The 19517-nt window shown below is 34.2% G+C and overlaps 1 protein-coding gene across 4 annotated transcripts in view; it reads right to left on the bottom strand.

Annotated features, from left to right (window-relative positions):
- The window catches only part of WDPCP (WD repeat containing planar cell polarity effector), a 429599-nt gene that overhangs the window by 131299 nt on the left and 278783 nt on the right, over positions 1 to 19517 (bottom strand). The gene's annotated exons all lie outside the window — the stretch shown is intronic.

Below are 19517 nucleotides of genomic sequence, written 5' to 3'. Positions count from 1 at the left end.
TTCTTCATTAAAGAAAAACAATTATACCAGTACTAAATACATATAAATATGTCTAAATATATAGGAAACCATAAATCTTAAGTGAGAAAACTAGGAACCCACCTGCCATTGATAAAGCTCATGAATTCTATTCATACCTGAATGTTGAGTCATTTTGTCTAGATTGTGCAATGCATTTGTGACTGTTCAGATAATTTCTAAAGACAAATGATAATTAACAAAGACCTAGATTCTCCATTAATCTAACCATATTATCAGAGAATGTTTTATGAACTCTCTTATATGAGTATCTTTTATGTGTCTTTTATGATAATTATGCTTTTTTCTCTATTTTTCATATCAGAGTAGAAATTTTTTTTATAAAAAATGGACATTTCAGCATAACTTCTCAAAGGAAAATTGTATTTCGTTTAAAAACTGTAGGATATTTTTGTCATAAAGCATGTAAAATATCCACTAAAACTGTTTCTTAACTGGTAGTTTTGGTGAAATTCTGGTAACTATGTGACAGATGACCCCATTGTGATTGCATTAGTGAGTTCGTTGGGCAAGTACAGGCTGTTCAAATTTGGCTATTAATAAAAGTCTAGAATAAAGGAATTTCCACTATGCATCTTTGTCTTTATATGGCATTTTGGAAAACATGTTCTTTTCTGTGGAAAAAAAATCAATTTTAGTATTATTAAAACAACCCAAAATGTTATAAAAGAGATGTACAGGGACTTGAAAACTGAGAGGATATGAAAGTGCTGAGTTGTTGCATCTTTAAAATTTTTCATGTTCTAGTTTCAGACTTTTTCTATGTAAAAATACTTATTTGTTAATAATATCATATTGAAAACGGTAGCAACACTTGCTTTCAAACACCCTGAACTACTATTTTCACATTCTAGTAGCGTTCTTTCTAACATCCAGATAGGCAAGTATTTAAAGTGAGTTAAAATGATTTAATCTGTCTGTAACAATGCAATTCTGAAAATCCTTTCTTCAATGAGAAAGTAGGAAACCCAGAATTATGAACTCACTTAAGAATTTTTTTTAAAGCTCCTGGAAAATGGCAGACTATACTAATCCTATTTTGCTATTCCCCAAAACTACAATGAGGAGAAAAAGAAGGGAAAATTGTCTGACAATTTAAGAAAGAGCCTAGCATAAGGAAGGTTGAGAACAAAATCAAATTATGAAAACCCAAATGATCAGTCGGACTTGGTTTGAACTTTTCAACAGCAGCATAGGAAGCAAGAAAACAGTAGAACAATGCCTTCAAACTTTGTAAGAAAAATAATTTGCCTACTAGAATTCCCAAAATATAAAGGAGACACCTCTAAAGAAATGGCAGTAACAGTTACCTATGAAATCAGGGTAGAATGGGGGAATAAAAAGGACAGTAGGGGGAAAGCTCTTTAAGAAGCAGTTTGATCCCCATTCTACCTAGTGGCTGACCTTGTCCACCCCAACAGGAGACTGGAGGTTTATTCTCTGGAGAGGGGGAAAAAAAGAGACACCCCAGGGTGAGTAGCGTGTCATAAATGGGGGATTAAGTGATGGCATGCAACTAAATGGGAAATGCTCAGATCCCTGGTGTTCTTTCCCTACTTGGCTCCCCAAACACTGAAGTCAGGGCATAACTTCCAGGCCAGAGATTTAAAAAATGATCAGACTAGTAGAAAAGACTCCTAATGTCCACAAAGGTATTAAATCTTGGTTTTCTCAACACATGCTCATCATCCAACCCTCAAATAACTTTGTGAAGCTATTAAGTCCTGAGTTTCTCAGAATTCACTCCCAACTCTGCCCATTAAGTTCCCTAGAATGGGGCTCTTGTAAACTCCACAGGCAGGCAGAAACTAGACTATAACTGTTCAGCTTCTCTTTTCAAAGATCCTTCATGTAACTGTAGTAATATTATCTTTTCTTTACAGAGCTAGGTTTCTGAGTGCTATTCAGATTTCAAAATTAGACAATATGCTATCTAGAGATACTCATATAAGAGAGTTCATAAAACATTCTCTGATAATATGGTTAGATTAATGGAGAATCTAGGTCTTTGTTAATTATCATTTGTCTTTAGAAATTATCTGAACAGTCACAAATGCATTGCACAATCTAGACAAAATGACTCAACATTCAGGTATGAATAGAATTCATGAGCTTTATCAATGGCAGGTGGGTTCCTAGTTTTCTCACTTAAGATTTATGGTTTCCTATATATTTAGACATATTTATATGTATTTAGTACTGGTATAATTGTTTTTCTTTAATGAAGAACTAAGAGAATTAAAGAATATATCCATTTTATGTTGTCTGTACAGATAATTGGTTTGTTGGGGCCACTTCCCCATTTTTTCTTATGCTTTATAGGTTAGAGATGCTATTCTTAACCTTTTTTGATAGTCTTTTTAAAACAAATACATACATGACAATCAATTTTACTTTGCTGATACCAAACTCATAGAAAATGAACATGTATATACACACATACATAATTTTAATAAGACAATGTAATGTTATCTTTAATATGGAAAGTAAGTTATAATTTTTAAAATGTAAATCTTTATGACACTAACATATAAAGGCATAGTGAAATATTAAAAGTTCCTTATACCTGCATGTAGAATCACTATACTTGTAACGGTTATAAATGCAGGCTGATATAGCCATGTTATATTGCTGATTCAAATACTGCAAGCTTTGCTTCTAGGCAGGGCCTTAAGCATAGTTTACAAACCATGTAGCTGGTATGTCATCTGCTGTATTCTAGAATTCTGACCAAATGTGCTGCCTCCTCTGAGGTCTTCTCAGACCAGAAGACAAAGGAGTTCCCTTGTTAGAACTACAAGGGAAAGACTTGGTACAGAGCAGGGCAAACAATGTAGTTATTACACAAGCCAGATGCTTTTGTTCCCACATTCCTGATCTATAGTACATGAGATATCAGTTTTCCAATGACTTTTTTTTTAAAAAGGGCAGGGAACTCCTATTGTGCCAATACCCTATAGCTGTGATAGTCAGTTTTTTTAAGTAGCTGGACATACAGGGTAGAATTATCAGACTCACTTAAACTAAAAGTAAACTTATGATTTCCTTGAGCCCATGCAGTACTTCAGCCAAATTCCAAAAGTTGACCTTCTATATTAAGATATCTATATAATCTATAAAATCTATATAATCATATATATGGATAAAATTTGATTTTTATCCTCGGCTTTCAACTTTATAGGAGTCTGTGTCCAGGCAAAGCTGAATTGCCTGCAAGAATACCACTATTGGACCAACTACCTCCTTTAATAGGAAAACTAAGGCACACAGCATTACATTTTTTGGTATATATTAATTTTTAAGAGTATGCTCCCATAATATAGTTTAATAATGCTTAATGCACTATTATTGTACTATTAGAGCAAGGTGAAAAAAATTTACTTCTTTCTGACCTCTCTACCTTTGTCTCAGAAAGAACATGGGGAAATATGGCATATGTCATCAGGAAATGACTAGATGTACTAGGACACTGGGTACTCACATTGAGCTTATGTGAGTTGCAGAAAATACGGCTGAAATAGAATGTATATGCTACATATGCCCAAGGGTACTGTTTTACTCTGAATTGTCACAGTACTTCTCTGGAATGTTGCCCATTACTCTTTTGGTATATTCTTCCTTTAGTGTGTATTTAGAAGGAAGATAACCATTTGGGCATGTTTTATATTTTAATTTCCAAACATATGCAAAATTAGTGTTTCTGTCAAAACTCATTTTAATACCATAGATTCAAAAAATAAAACAGTTGAGAGGATAATGTAAGAAATGGAATGAAAGACTAAAATTTAAACCACTTTACAAATAAAAAGACATGAGGAAGATACTTAATATAGGCTCCACAAATTAGGTCAAGAAAATAAATTACTTTTCCAAAATTGAACTAGAAAAGCTGGAAAAAATTAAAAAATACTATTCTAAAGCTGTACATTGAAATGCCTTTGTCAGCACAGTTAAAAAGGGGGAATTGCTTTTTAAGTATAATTATAAAAATACAAATTATGAAAGTATGTAGAGAGGTTCTGTGTAGCCTTCACCCAGTTTTCCACGATTACATTTTACATAATTATCACATACAGGAATACCTCATTTCACTGACTTTCACATTATGATAATTCTCTTGTTTTTTCAAACTTTTTCATTGATTGTTTTATAAAAAAATTGCCATACTATTTTCCAGAGTGGTAGTATCATCTTATATTCCCATGAGCAATGTATGAGAGATCCAGTTTATCTGCACACTTGCCATTTGGTATTATCACAGTTTTTTTGTTTTTTTAGCTGTTCTACTAGGTATTTGGTAATATCTCATTATGGTCTTGGTTTGCATTTCCCTAACAGCTCCAGATGTTGAACATTTTTTCACACACTTACTTGCCATCCTGTTTCCTCTTCAGCGAAAAACCTCTTCATGTCTTTGCCAATTTTGTACCTGGTTTGTTTGTTTTGCTTTCTACTTTTGAATTTTGAGATTTCCATATATATATATATATATATATATATACATATATTCTAGATATGAGCACTTTGTCAGATACATGGTTTGCAGATTTTTTCTCCCAATCTATAGCTTGCTGTTCATTCTTTTTTTCTTATTCAAGTATATTTGAGAAACTGGTTTCAAGTATACAACACAGAGGTTCAAAAGACACCCACATTTGAAAAGATGTATGTACCCCTATGTTTATGTACATTATGAAATCTGTCTTTCAACATGTTCGATCTCAGCCATGTAATGCATATTTCCCACAAAACTAAGATACCATATAATCCACAAGGCAAAGCACTGTAAAACGTGCCCATGGCACCCTTAAAGCTCATTTAGAAAAAACAAAAAGGGGGGAGTTATATCCCCGGCCACCACAGAACTACTTAAATCATATCTTATTTGCAGCCAAAACTGAACTCATCCAACAAGCCTTAAGAGACCTGCATCATTTGAAATTGTAGACTGCCCCCCAACTTGTAAATCATAAGATCTAAAGTCAAGTATGGTAGCCAATGACGGGTAAGATATGGTTGAATTGTAAATACCAACCTAAGACAGGGAGTGGTCGACAAGAGACTATAGCCTCATGACAGGTAAGGCTTTACTTCAACCATACAACCTAAGACAGGCACATACCTTGACTCAGTCTGAGTTAGGCTGGTTGTTTTATTAAAGAAAAAAAGGGGAGATGTTGGAAGCCGGGCTGTGCCCCTTCCCCCACTTGCTGATGTGGCGGGAATGGAGAACAAAGAACAGCCTGTTTACGCATTCCATAAGGAACTGAAGGAGCCCTGCTGTCCTTAACTTTGCCAGGCTGCCGCTGACTACTGTGCTTGATTGTCTATTGGATAATGCTATTTCCTGGAATAGTGTACCTTCTTTGCTGTATAAATACTCTGGACCTTCAATAAAGCTTTGTTGGAAACGCATTGGAGTGTCAACCCTCCCAGTTCTTTTCTGTCTTCTTTTCTTCTGAGCCCCAGCGTTTTCCCCTTCAGCAGACCCTGTTTGATTTGACGCGGCTGGTCCGCGACAGAAATCCTCACCCCAACTAGTGCAGTTACTATCTGTTAACATAGGAAGATGTCACAGAATCATTGGTTATATTCTCCATGCTGTATTACCATCCCTGTAATCAACTTATATTAAGATTGAGAATTTTTGTGCTCCTTTATCTCCCTCCCCCATGGTAGCCAACAGTCACCTGTCAGTGTCTATGAGTCTATTGCTATTTTGTTTTGTTTTTAGATTCCAAAAATAAGTGAAATCTTAAGGTAATTGTCTTTCTCCATTTGGCTTATTTCACTTAGCATAATATCGTTTTTATCCATAATGTTGCAAATGGCAGGATTTCTTTCTTTCTTAGGGCTGAATAATATTCCACTGTGTATACATACCACATCTTCTTTATCCATTTATCTACTGATGGACACTTAGGTTGTTTTATGGTTTCTTGTCTTACATATAGGTTTTTAATCCATTTCAAGTTTACTTCTATGTATGGAGTTAGACAGTAATCCAGTTTCAATCTCTTGCATGTAGTTGTGCAGTTTTCCCAACACTAGTTAATGCAGAGACTGTCTTTTCCCGATTGTATACTCATGGCTCCTTTATAGTATATTAATTGACCACATATATATGCATGGGTTTACATCTGCACTCTTTTCTGTTCCATTATCTATGGATCTCTTCTTGTCCCAGGACCATGCTGTTTTGACTATTATAGATTTGTAGTGTAACTTGAAGTCAGGGAGCATGATTCTCCCAGCTTTGTTCTTTCTCAGGATTGCTTTGGCTATTTGGGTTCTTTGGGGGTTAATTATGAATTTTAGGATTATTTGCTCTAGTTCATTGAAAAATGCCATTGGTATTTTGATAGGGATTGCACTGAATCTGTAAGTTGCTTTGGGCAAGATGGCCATTTGACAATATTAATTATTCCTATCCATTAGCATGGGATAAATATCCATTTATTTGTGTCTTTAATTTCTCTTGTGAATGTCAACAGTTTTCAGAGTACAGGTTTTACCTCATGGTTAAGTTTATTCTGGGGTATTTTATTTTACTTTTTTGATGCAATTGTAAATATAATTGTTTTCCTGATTTCTCTGCTAGTTTGTTGTTACTGTATAGGAATGGAACAGATTTCTGTGTATTAATTTTGTATCCTGCAACTTTGCTAAATCCAGTTATTGGTTCTGATAGTTTTTTGGTGGAATTTTTAGGGCTTTCTATGTATAATATGTCATCTGCAAATAGTGTCTGTTTTACTTCTTCTTTAGCAATTTGGATGCCTTTCATATCTTTATCTTGTCTGATTTCTGTGGCTAGGACCTCCAGTACCATGATGAATAAAAGTGGTGAGAGTGGACATCCCTATCTTGTTCATGATCTTAGAAGAAGTTTTCAGCTTTTCAACATTGAGTATGATTTTAGGCATGGGTTCATCATATATGGTCTTTAATCTGTTGAGGTATATACCCTCTTTACCCATTTTGTTGAGAGTTTTTATCATGAATGGATGTTGAATTTTGTTAAATGCTTTCTCAGCCATCTATTGATGTGATAATATGGTTTTTATCCTGCTTTTCATTAATGTAGTATATCACATTGATTGAATTACAAATATTGTACCCTTCTTGTATCCCTGGAATGAATCCCACTTGGGATGTATGATTCTTTTGATGTATATTTGAATTTGGTTTTCTAATATTTTGTTGAGGATTTTTTTTTATCGATGTTCATCAGGGATATTGGTCTATAATTTTCTTTTTTTGTAGCATCTCTGGTTTTGATTATAGAGTGATACTGGCCTCATAGAGTGAGTTTGGAAGTAATCCCTCTTCTACTTTTTGGAACACTTTAAGAAGGATGGGTATGAGCTCTTTAAATGTTGGGTAGAACTCAGCTGTGAAGCCATGTGGTCCTGGACTTTTGTTATTTAAAGTTTTTTGATTACCAATTCAATTTCATTACTGGCAATAGATCTGTTCAGATATACTGTTTCTTCCAGGGTCAATCTTGGAAGGTTGTATTTTTCTATGAAATAGCCTATTTTTTATAGTTTGTCCAATATATTATCATACAATTTTCATAGAGTTTTCTAATAATTGTATTTCTGTGGTGTCAGTTGTGACTATTTCTTTTTCATTTCTGATTTTATTTGTGTCCTCTCTTCTTTGTGATAAATCTGGTAAGGAGTTTGTCTATTTTGTTTATCTTCTCAAAGAAACAGCTCTTGTTTTCACTGATTTATTCTTCCCTATTTTATTTATCCCTGCTCTGATCTTTATTATGTTCCTCCTCCTACTAACTTTGATGTCAGTTGTTCTTCTTTTTCTAGTTTCTTTGTAAATTTAGACTATTTGGGGTTGTTCTTGTGTCTTGAGGTAAGCCTATATTACTGTGTACTTCTATTTTAAAAACTCTTTTGCAGCATCCCACAAATTTTGGACTGTTGTATATATATTTTTTGTCATTTATCTCCATGTATTGCTTGATTTCTGTTTTGATTTGTTCATTGATCCATTGATTATTTAGAAGCATGTTGTTCAACCTCCATGTGTTCAGAGGCACTTTTGTTTTATTTGTGTAATTTACTTCTAGTTTAATACCACTATGGTCTGAGAAGTTGCTTGGTACAATAGCAATCTTTTTTAATTTACTGATGCTCTAAAAAACCCTAGCATATGATCTATTCTGGAGGACATACCATGTACACTTCAGAAAAATGTGTATACTGCTGCTTTTGGGTGGAATGTTCTGTAATTAGAATCAGATCCATCTGATCTAATGTGTTGCTCAGAGCCTCTGCTTCTTTTATTTTGTTTGATGTGTCCACTGATGTAAGTGGTGTGTTAAAGTCCCCTCATATGAATGAGTCACAGTCTATTTCCCCCTTTAATTTATTTAAGTCTATTTGTTTTCATATTTAGGTGCTCCTATGTTTGGTGCATAGATATATATATAATGGTTATATCCTCTTGTTGGACTGATCCCTTTATCATTAGGTAATATCCTTTGTCTCTTGCTACTTTCTTTGTTTTGAAGTCTATTTTTTCTGATATATACATACTGCTACTCCTGCTTTTTTCTCCTGATTTGCATGAACTATCTTTTTCCACCCCTTCACTTTCACTCTGTGTATGTCTTTAGGTCTGAAATGAGTTTTCTTGTGGCAGCATATAGATGGGTCTTATTTGTTTATCCATTCTGTTACCTATGTCTTTTGATTAGTGTATTCAGTCCATTTACATTTAAGGTAATTATTGATAGGTATGTATGTATTGCCATTTTATTGTTTTCTTGTTTTTGTACTTCCTCTCTGTTCCTTACTTCCTCTCTTATACTCTTGTTACCTGATGGGTTACTTTAGTGTTGTGATTAGATTTCTCTTTTTTGTGTTTGTATCTATTATAGGCTTAGGTTTGTGGTTAAAAAACATACATAGTTTCCTAACTATATAAAAGTCTATATTAAATTGTTGATCACTCTATTTCAAACACAATCTAAAAGTACTTTTTTCTTCTTTTTCCTCCTCCACACTTTTTGCATTAGATGTCATAATCTGCATTTTTTATGTATTCCTTGATTTTTTTGTATAGTTGGTTTGACTACTCTTAATTTTATACTTGGTTGGTAAGTAATTGTTCTACTACCTTTACTGTGTTTTTATATTCACTGGTGAAAATTATTCTTGCTTAGGAACATTCCCATTCATAGCAGTCCCTTTAACATAACCTGTAATGCCAGTTTAGTGGTGTTGAATTCTTTTAGCCTTCATTTACCTGGGAAATGTTTGATCTCTCCTTGAATTTAAATGATAACCTTGCTGAGTAGAGGCTTTGGTTGAAGTTCCTACTGTTTCAATACATTAAATATTTCATGCCACTCCCTCTGGTCTATAAAGTTTCTGCTGAGAAATCTGCTGATTACCTGATGGGTTTTCCCTTTTTTTTCTCTCTTCTTTTAATACCCCCTCATGATCCTTAATATTTGCCATTTTAATTACTGTATGTCTTGGCATCTTCCTGGGGTTCCTTTTGTTAGCAGCTCTCTGAACTTGCAGGACCTGGGTGTCTATTTCCTTTCACCCCCAGATTGAAGTTTTCAGCAATTATTTCTTCAAAGAGACTTTCCCCCTATTTGTCTCTCTCTTCTTTTTCTGGTACCCCTATTATGTAAATGTTGTTTCATTCAGAGTTGTCATACAGCTCTCTTTACATCCTTTCATTTCTGGAGATTCTTTTTTCTCTGTTCCTCTGCTTTGCAGTGTTCCTGTTCTCTAATTTCCATCTCATTGATTGTCTCCTCTACTTGCAGCAATCTATTATTCATTCCCTCCATTGTATTTTTCATTTCAGTTACAGTATTCTTCAGCTTTAAGTGTGGCTCTGTTTCAAATCTTCTATCTCTTTGTTAAAGTCCTCTGTGACAACTTTAATACTTTTCTGCAGATCAGTGAGCTTATTTGACTGTTAACTTTGAAATCTTTATCAAGAGGATTGGTGATCTGTTTCATTTAGCTCTCTTTCTGGTGTCTTAACCAGTAGTTTTACTTGGAAAACAGTCCTCTGCCTCCTCATTTTGTCAGGGTTCCTGTGTTTCTTCCTTTGTATTAGATGGCTCTGCTCTGCTTCCTGGTCTAGAGAGCAATGGCTTTATGAAGATGGCATCTTCTGGTGCTCAGAAGCTTGAGACTGTTTACTTTCCAGGGCCTGTTTGTCCTTTGCAGTGGAGCCCAAGTTGCTGTTAATGGGCTATGGCCAGGGCTGATTTTCTTCCTGTCATCAGTGGTAAAAGGACTAAATGCTCCAATCAAAAAACATATACACGTCTTGTTTTTTTATCCATTCAGTCACCCTGTTTGCTGCCTACAAGAGACTCAAACACATAGACTGAAATTGAAGAAATGAAAAGGCTATAACATGCAAATAGGGATGAAAAAAAGCGGGAGATGCAATACTTGTATCAGCAAAACAGGCTTCAGAATGAGGAAAGTAACAAGAGAAAAGGAAGGACATTACATAATGATAAAGAGATGAGTCAAACAGGAGGATATAATAATTTGTAAACATCTATGTAGCCAAAATGATATTAGATTTATATATTTAGGTGCTCCTAAGAGAGCTAAAAGGAGAAATTGACAACATAATAACAGTAGAAGATTTAAACATACCACTTCCATCAATGGATATATCATCCGAATAGAAAATAAGCAAGGAAACAAGTCCATCTGATCTAATGTGTCATCATTACCTAACTGATATATACAGAATATTTTACCCAAAAGCAGCAGAATATAGATTTTTCTCAAGTGCACAAGGAATGTTCTCCAAAAGAGATCACATATTAGGACAACTCTCAACAAATATAGTAAGACTGAAATAGTATCAATCTTCCAGTCTACAATGGTATGAAAGTGGACATCAATTACAAGAAAAAAACTGGAAAAAACACATACACTTGAAGGCCAAATATGCTTCTAAATAATCAATGGGTCAAGAAACCAATCAAAGAGGAAATCAAACAGAGAGACAAATGAAAACAGAAATACCACAGTTCAAAATGTGGGATGCTGCAAAAATAGTTCCAAGAGGGAAGCACATAGCAATACAAGCCTATTGTAAGAAATAAGAACAAATGACGACAAATAAAGGAACTAGAAAAAGAACAAAGCCCAAAATTAGAAGGAAAGACATAATAAAGATCAGACCTTAGTCAGATTTATCAAGAAAAAAAGGTCACAAATAAAATCAGAAATGAAAAATTGAAGTTACAACTGACACCACAGAAATTCAAAGAATTAGAAGAGAGTTATGTGAAAAATTGTGTGTCAATAAAGTAGGCAACCTAGAAGAAATGGATAAGTTCCTAAAAACATACAATTTTCCAAAACTGAAGTGGGAAAACCCAGAAAACTGAACAGGCAAGGAAAACAAAAGTAAAAATGAACAAGTGGGATTACATCAACCTAAAAAGCTTCTGCACAGCAAAGGAAACCTCAACAAAACAAAAAAGGCAACCTGCCATCCCAGAGAATATAGTTGCAAATAATGTATCTGATAAGGGGCTAATATCCAAAATAATACAAAGAACTCCTATGTCTCAACACCAAAAAAAACCAAATAATCTGATTTTAAAAATGGGCATTTTCCCAAATGCCCTCAATAAACATTTTCCCAAAGAAGATATTCAGATGGCCAACAAGGCACATGAAAAGATGCTCAAGATCACTAATCATAAGGGAAATGCAAATCAAAACCACAATGAGATACCATCTCACACCAGTCAGAATGGCCACTATCCAGAAGAAAAGAAATAATAAGTGTTGGCAAGGATGTGGAGAAAAGGAAATCCTCCCATTCTGCTGGTGGGAATGGACATTGGTCCAGGCACTGTGGAAAACAGTATGGAGGTTTCGCAAAAACCTAAAAATAGAAATACTATACAACCCAGCAGTTCCACTTCTGGGAATTTACCTGAAGAAAACTAAATCACTAATTCAAAAAAGATACAAGCACTTCTACATTTATTGCAGTATTATTTACAATAGCAAAGATATGGAAGCAACCCAACTGCCCGACAGATGAATGTATAAAGAAGATGTGGTAAATATACACAATGGAATAGTACTCAGCCATAAAAAGAAGGAAATCTTGCCATTTTGACAGCAACAGCATGAATGGACCCAGAGAGTATCATGTTAAGTAAATAAGCCAGGAAAAGAAAGACAAATACCATGTGATTTTAAATCTGAAAAACAAAAAAATAGACCCATAAATATTGAGAACAAACTGTTGGTTACCATAGGGAGCAGTGGGGGGATAGATGAAAGGACTAAAGAGGTAAAAAAACACAAATTGTAAAGTAATTTAGTCAAAAGAATTGGAAGTACAACATAGAGAATATAACCAATAATATCATAATATGTTATTATGGTAACAGGGTAACAATACTTACAGTTACAAGCTTCTAATAATGTATATAATTATTAAGTCACTACACTGTACATCTAATAATGTATATAATTATTAAGTCACTACACTGTACATCTGAAACCATTATATCAACTTTATTGCAATAAAAAATAAAATAAGTTTAAGGTACCACCCCAAATACATGGATAATAATGAAAATAGAAACACAATAACAAAATCTTTTGAGAAGCAACAAAAGCAGTTCTAACTTAGAAGTTTGTAGCATTACAGGCCTAGCTCAAGAAACAGAAAAATCTCAGTCTAACCCAACATTTAAAGGAAATAGAAAAAGAACAAACAAAGCCCAAAGTTAGTAGAAGGGAAAAAATAATGAAGATCAGAGCAGAAATAAATACAATAGGGACTAAAAAATTCAATACAAATGATGAAACTAAGAGTTGGTTCTTTGAAAAGATAAACAATATTGATAACACTTTAGCTAGACCCATCTAGTAAAAAAGAGAGGACTCAAAATCAGAAATGAAAGAGAAATAACAACCAATACCAAGAAATACCAAGGATTATAAGAAATTCCTATGACAAATTATATGCTAATAAATTGGATAACCAGGAATAGAAAATCTGAACAGACTGATTACTAGTAACAAAATTAAATCATTAATCAAAATACTTTGAATAAACAAAAGTCCAGGACTAGATGGCTTTACAGAAAAATTCTACCAAATAATTAAGCAGGGTTAATACCAATCATTCTTAAATCATCATGAAAAACTGAATAGAAAGGAAAACTTCCAAATTCATTCTAAGACCAGCTTCACCTTGATACCAAAAACAGACACTATGAAAAAAATTACAGACCAATACTGCTGATGAAAATAGATGTAAAAATCCTCAACAAAATACTAGCAAACCAGTTTGAAAAATACAACAAAAGGTTTCACCTCTACCAAGTGGGATTTTTTCCAGGGATACAAGGATGTTTCATTATCCACAAATCAATCAATATGATACATATCAACAAAAGGAATGACAAATACCATATGATCATCTTGATAGATGCTAAGAAAGCACTTGATGAAAGAAGCATCCATTCACAATAAAAATTATCAACAAAGTGGTATAGAGGGAACATAACTTGACATAATACAGTCGATATTATTACAAACACACAGCTAGCATTTTAATGGTGAAAGCTTTACCTGTGAGATCAGAAAAAAGGAAAACATGCTCAACCTCACTATTTCCATGCAACATGGTAGTAGAAGCTCCTAGCCACAGCAATCAGACCAAAGAAATAAAAGGCATCCAAACTGGAAAGGAAGAGGTGAAACTCTCACTATTTGCATATAAAATGATACAATATATAGAAAATCATAAAGACTCTACCAAAAATCTATAGAAACTAATAAATGAACTAAGTAAAGTTGCAGGATATAAAATCAATGTACAGAAATCTGTTGTACTTCTAAATACCAGAAACAAATTAGCAAGAGAATTTAAGAAAACAAGCCCTTTTACAACTGCATGAAGAAGAATAAAATGCCTCACAATGAATTTAATGAACTAGGTAAAAGACCTATAAACTGAAAACTATAAGACATTGATGAAATTGAAAATAAAGCAAGCAAATAGAAAGATATTCCATGCTCATGGACTGGAAGAAATTATATTGTTAAAATGGCCATCAATGGGTTCAGTGCAATCCCTATCAAATACCAATGGCATTTTTCACTACACTAGAGCAAATAATGGTGGACTGCTATAGGTAGAAGTATTCCTAGGGCTAAATAGCTGTAACCAGGGGAAATAAAAATACAGCAAAGTAGAACAATTAATTACTAAAAAGATGCAAAATCAAATCAACTACTCACAAAGTCAATGAAGGAATAGACAAAGATCACAGAATATGATACCTAATATATAAAGAATAGAGTAGGGAAAAAAAAAGAACCTTTAGGTTGTGTTTGTAATAGCATACTAAGTGAGTTAAATTAGACTGTTAGACAGTGAAGTAATTACCCTTGAACCTTTGGAAACCACAAATCTAAAGCCTACAATGGCATTAAGCACATACCTACTGATAATCACGCTAAATGGATAAAAAAACAAGACCCGTCTATATGCTGCCTCCAAGAGACTCACTTCAAATCCAAAGACATACACGGACTGAGAGTAAAGGGATGGAAAAAGATATTTCATGCAAACAAAAGGGAGAAAAAAGCAGGAGTTGCAGTACTTGTATAAGACAAAATAGACTCCAAAACAAAGAAAGTAACAAGAGACAAAGAAGGACATTACATAATGATAAACAGGTCAGTCCAACAAACTATTATAAATATCTATGAACCCAAAACAGGATCACCTACATATGTGAAACAAATACTAATAGAATTAAAGGGGGAAATAGAATGCAATGCATTCATTTTAGGAGACTTCAACAGATCACTCACTCCAAAGGACACATCAACCAGACAGAAAACAAGTAAAGAGACAGAGGCATTGAACAATGAATTAGAACAGATGGACCTAACAGACATCTACACAACACTCCATCCAAAAGCAACAGGATATACATTATTCTCAAATGCACATGGAACATTTTCAAGAACAGATCATATACTAGGCCACAGTAAAAACAAAAAGATTGAAATTGTACCAACCAGCTTCTCAGATCACAAAGGTAAGAAACTAGAAATAAATTACACCAAGAAAATGAAAAAGCCCACAAACACATGGAGGCTTAATAACGCATTCCTAAATAATCAATAGATGAATGACCAAGTAAAAACAGAGATCAAGCAATATATGCAGACAAATGACAACAATAATTCAACACCACAAAATCTGGGACACAATGAAGGCCATTCTAAGAGGGAAGTATATTACAATACAGGCCTACCTCAGAGAAGAATTACAATCCCAAATGAACAGTCTTTACTCACAATTAACAAAACTAGAGAAGGAAGAACAAATGAGGCCCAAAGTCAGTAGAAGGAGGGACATAATAAACATTAGAGCAGAAAAAAATAAAATAGGGAAGAATAAAACAATAGAATCAATGAAAGCAGGAGCTGGTTCTTTGAGAAAATAAACAAAATAGATAAACCCCTAGCCAGACTTATCAAGAAAAAAAGAGAGTCTATACAAATAAACAGAATCAGAAACGAGAAAGGAAAAATCACTATGGACGACACAGAAATACAAAGAATTATGAGAGAATACTATGAAATATTATATGCTAACAAACTGGATAGCCTAGAAGAAATGGACAACTTTATAGAAAAATACAACCTTCCAAGGCTGACCCAGAAAGAAACAGAAAATCTGAATAGACCAATTAGTAGCAACAAAATTGAAATGGTAATAAAAAAAACTACCTAAGAACAAAATCCTTGGACCAGGTGGCTTCATCACTGTATTTTATCAAACATTTAGTGAAGACCTAATCCCCATCCTCCTTAAAGTTTTCTAAAAAGTAGAAGAAGAGGAAATACTCCCAAACTCATTCTATGAGGCCAGCATCACTCTAATATCAAAACCAGGCAAAGACACCACAAAAAAATTAATGAACAGACCAATATTCCTGATGAACATAGATGCAAAAATACTCAACAAAATATTAGAAAACTGAATTCAAAAATACATCAAAAAGATCATCCATCATGATCAGGTGGGATTAATCCCAGGGATGCAACGATGGAACAACATTAAAAAATCCATCAATATCATCCAGCACATCAAGAAAAAGAAGGACAGAAACCACATGATCACTTCCATAGATGGTGAAAAAGCATTCAATAAAATTCAACATCCATTCATGATAAAAATTCTCAACAAAATGGGTAAAGAGGGCAAGTACCTCAACATAATAAAGGCCATATATGACACACCCACAGCCAACATTATACTTAACAGCAAGAAGCTGAAAGCTTTTACATTAAGACTGGGAACAAGGCAGGGGTGCGCGCTCTCCCCACTTTAATTCAACATAGTTCTGGAGGTCCTAGCCATGACAATTGGACAACACAAAGAAATAAAAGACATCCTGAATGGCAAGGAAGAAGTTAAAGTGTCCCTGTTTGCAGATGACATGATATTGTACATAAAATACCCTAAAGAATCTACTCTAAAAGTACTAGATCTAATATCTGAATTCAGCAAAGTTGCAGGATACAAAATTAATACACAGAAAACTGTTCCTTTCCTATACACTAATGATGAACTAGCAGAAAGAGAAATCAGGACAACAGTTCCACTCACAACTGTATCAAAAAAGAATACAATACCTAGGAATAAACCTAACCAAGGAAGTGAAAGACCTATACTCTGAAAACGACAAGACACTCATGAGAAAAATTAAAGAAGAAACCAATAAATGGAAATGCATCCCATGCACATGGATAGGAAGAATTAATATTATCAAAATGGCCACCCTGCCTAAAGCCTTCTACAGATTCAATGCAATCTCCATCAAAATACTGACAGCATTCTTCAGTGAACTGGAACAAGCAATTCTAAAATTCATATGGAACCACAAAGAACCCAAATAAGCAAAGCAATCCTGAGAAGGAAGAATAAAGCAGGGGGAATTACGCTCCCCAACTTCAAGCTCTACTACAAAGCCACATTAATCAAGACAATTTGATAATGGCACAAGAACAGACCCATAGACCAATGGAACAGACTAGAGAGCCCAGATATAAAGCTAAGCATATATGGTCAATTAATATACGATAAAGGAGCCATGGATATACAATGAGGAAATGACTGCCTCTTCAACAGCTTATGTTGGCAAAACTGGACAGCTACATGTAAGAGAATGAAACTGGATTATTGTCTAACCCCATACACAAAAGTAAACTCAAAATGGTTCAAAGACCTGAATGTAAGTCATGAAACCATAAAACTCTTAGAAGAAAACATAGGCAAATATCTGTTGAATATAAAAATGAGCAACTTTCTCCTGAATGCATCTCCTCGGCAAGGGAAACAAATAAAAAATGAACAAATGGGACTACATCACGCTAAAAAGCTTCTGTACATCAAAGGACACTATCACAGGAAAAAAAGGCATCCCACACTATCGGAGAATATATTTGTAAATGACATATCTGACAAGGGGTTAACATCTAAAATATGTAAAGAACTCATATGCCTCAACACCCAAAAAGCGAATAACCCTATTAAAAAATGGGCAGAGTATATGAACAGACAATTCTCCAAAGAAGAAATTCAGATGGCCAACAGGCACATGAAAAGATGCTCCACATCACTAATTATCAGTGAAATGCAAATTAAAAACACAATGAGGTATCGCCTCATGCCAGTTAGGATGGACAACATAGAAAAGAATAGGAACAACAAATGCTGGCAAGGATGAGGAGAAAGGGGAACCCTCCTACACTGCTGGTGGGAATGTAAACTAGTTCAACCATTTTGGAAAGCAGTATGGAGGTTCCTCAGAATACTTAAAATAGAAATACCATTTGACCCAGGAATTGAATTCCTAGGAATTTACCCCAAGAATGCAGTTTCCCCATCTCAAAATGACATATGCACCCCTATGTTTATCACAGCTCTATTTACAATAGCCAAGAAATGGAAGCAACCTAAGTGTTCATCAGTAGAATAATGGATAAAGAAGATGTGGTACATATACACAATGGAATATTATTCAGCCATAAGAAGAAAACAAATTCCACCATTTGCAACAACATGGATGGATCTAGAGGGTATTATGCTTAGTGAAATAAGCCAGGCAGAGAAAGAGAAGTACCAAATGATTTCAGTCATCTGGGGAGCATAAGAACAAAGCAAAGACTGAAGGAACAAAAAATGGCAGCAGATTCACATAACCCAAGAATGGACTAACAGTTGCCAAAGGGAAAGGGACTGGGTCAGGGTGGGAAGGAAGGGAGAATGGGAGAAAGGTGCATTATGATTAGTACACACAATGTAGCGGGGGGGCACACAGAAGGCAGTAGAGCACAAAGAAGACAAGTAGTGATTCTATATCATCTTACATGCTGATGGACAGTGAGTGTAATGGGGTATGTGGTGGGCACTTGATAATGGGGGGAATCTAGTAACCACAATGTTGCTCATGTAATTGTATATTAATGATACCAAAGAAAAAATAGAAAAAGAAAAATAATACATATGCACTCCTGTGTTTATTGCAGCATTACTTAAAACAGCTAAAATGTGGAAGCAACCTGTGTCTATTCATAGATGAATGGATAAAGGAGATGTGTGTGTGTGTGTATACATATATATATAAAAGAATTAAATCTTGCCATTTATGAGAACATGGATGGACCTAGAGAGATTATGCTAGAGAAATCAGATAGTAAAAGAAAAATACCTCTGGATTTCATTTACATGTGGCATCTAAAGAACAAAACAGAAATAGATTTATAAACACAGAGAACAGTCCAGTGGTTACCACAGGTGAGGATGGTGGGGATATGAGTGAAATAGGTAAAGGGAAGAAAATAATTAAGGGTATTTGATATACTGATCTCGGTGATTGATACATAAGTATAAACATTTCAAAATTTCTCAAGCTATCCACTAAGATTTGAAAATTTTATTATATGTACTTCAATATAAAATTATTTAAAAATAAATTACATAAATTTAATCTGAACAAATGAGTTACTGACCTTATGTTTAATACAAGTTATCTTTTGTCTTTTAAGTAATTTTTAATGTAAGTAGAAAAAGCATTTTAAAAGTAAATTTTACTTTCAGGTAGGATGGAAGATTGTGTAGCACACCAATATTCCCTATGAGAATAGAAGTCTAGATAAAAGTTTAAGAAATTGTTCTATTTAAAATACATATGTAGTTATCATATGTAAGATTTATTAGTATATATGTCTGTGCATATATATGTGCACATAACCACACCACAGATGCATGCCATAGGGACAGGAGAAGTCCAGAGGCAGACAAAATTTTACTAGTACTACAATCCAGCCTCAATTTAGCTCAGTCTTTGATTGGATTTAGGTGATGTTCCCTTACTTTTTCTACTTAGCAGAGGAAAA

The sequence above is a fragment of the Manis pentadactyla genome, chromosome 2, assembly GCF_030020395.1.
Source record: "Manis pentadactyla isolate mManPen7 chromosome 2, mManPen7.hap1, whole genome shotgun sequence".
Lineage (NCBI taxonomy): Eukaryota > Metazoa > Chordata > Mammalia > Pholidota > Manidae > Manis > Manis pentadactyla.
The sequence above is the reverse complement of the archived record's forward strand: the minus strand, read 5'-3'. Positions and strand labels throughout refer to the sequence as shown.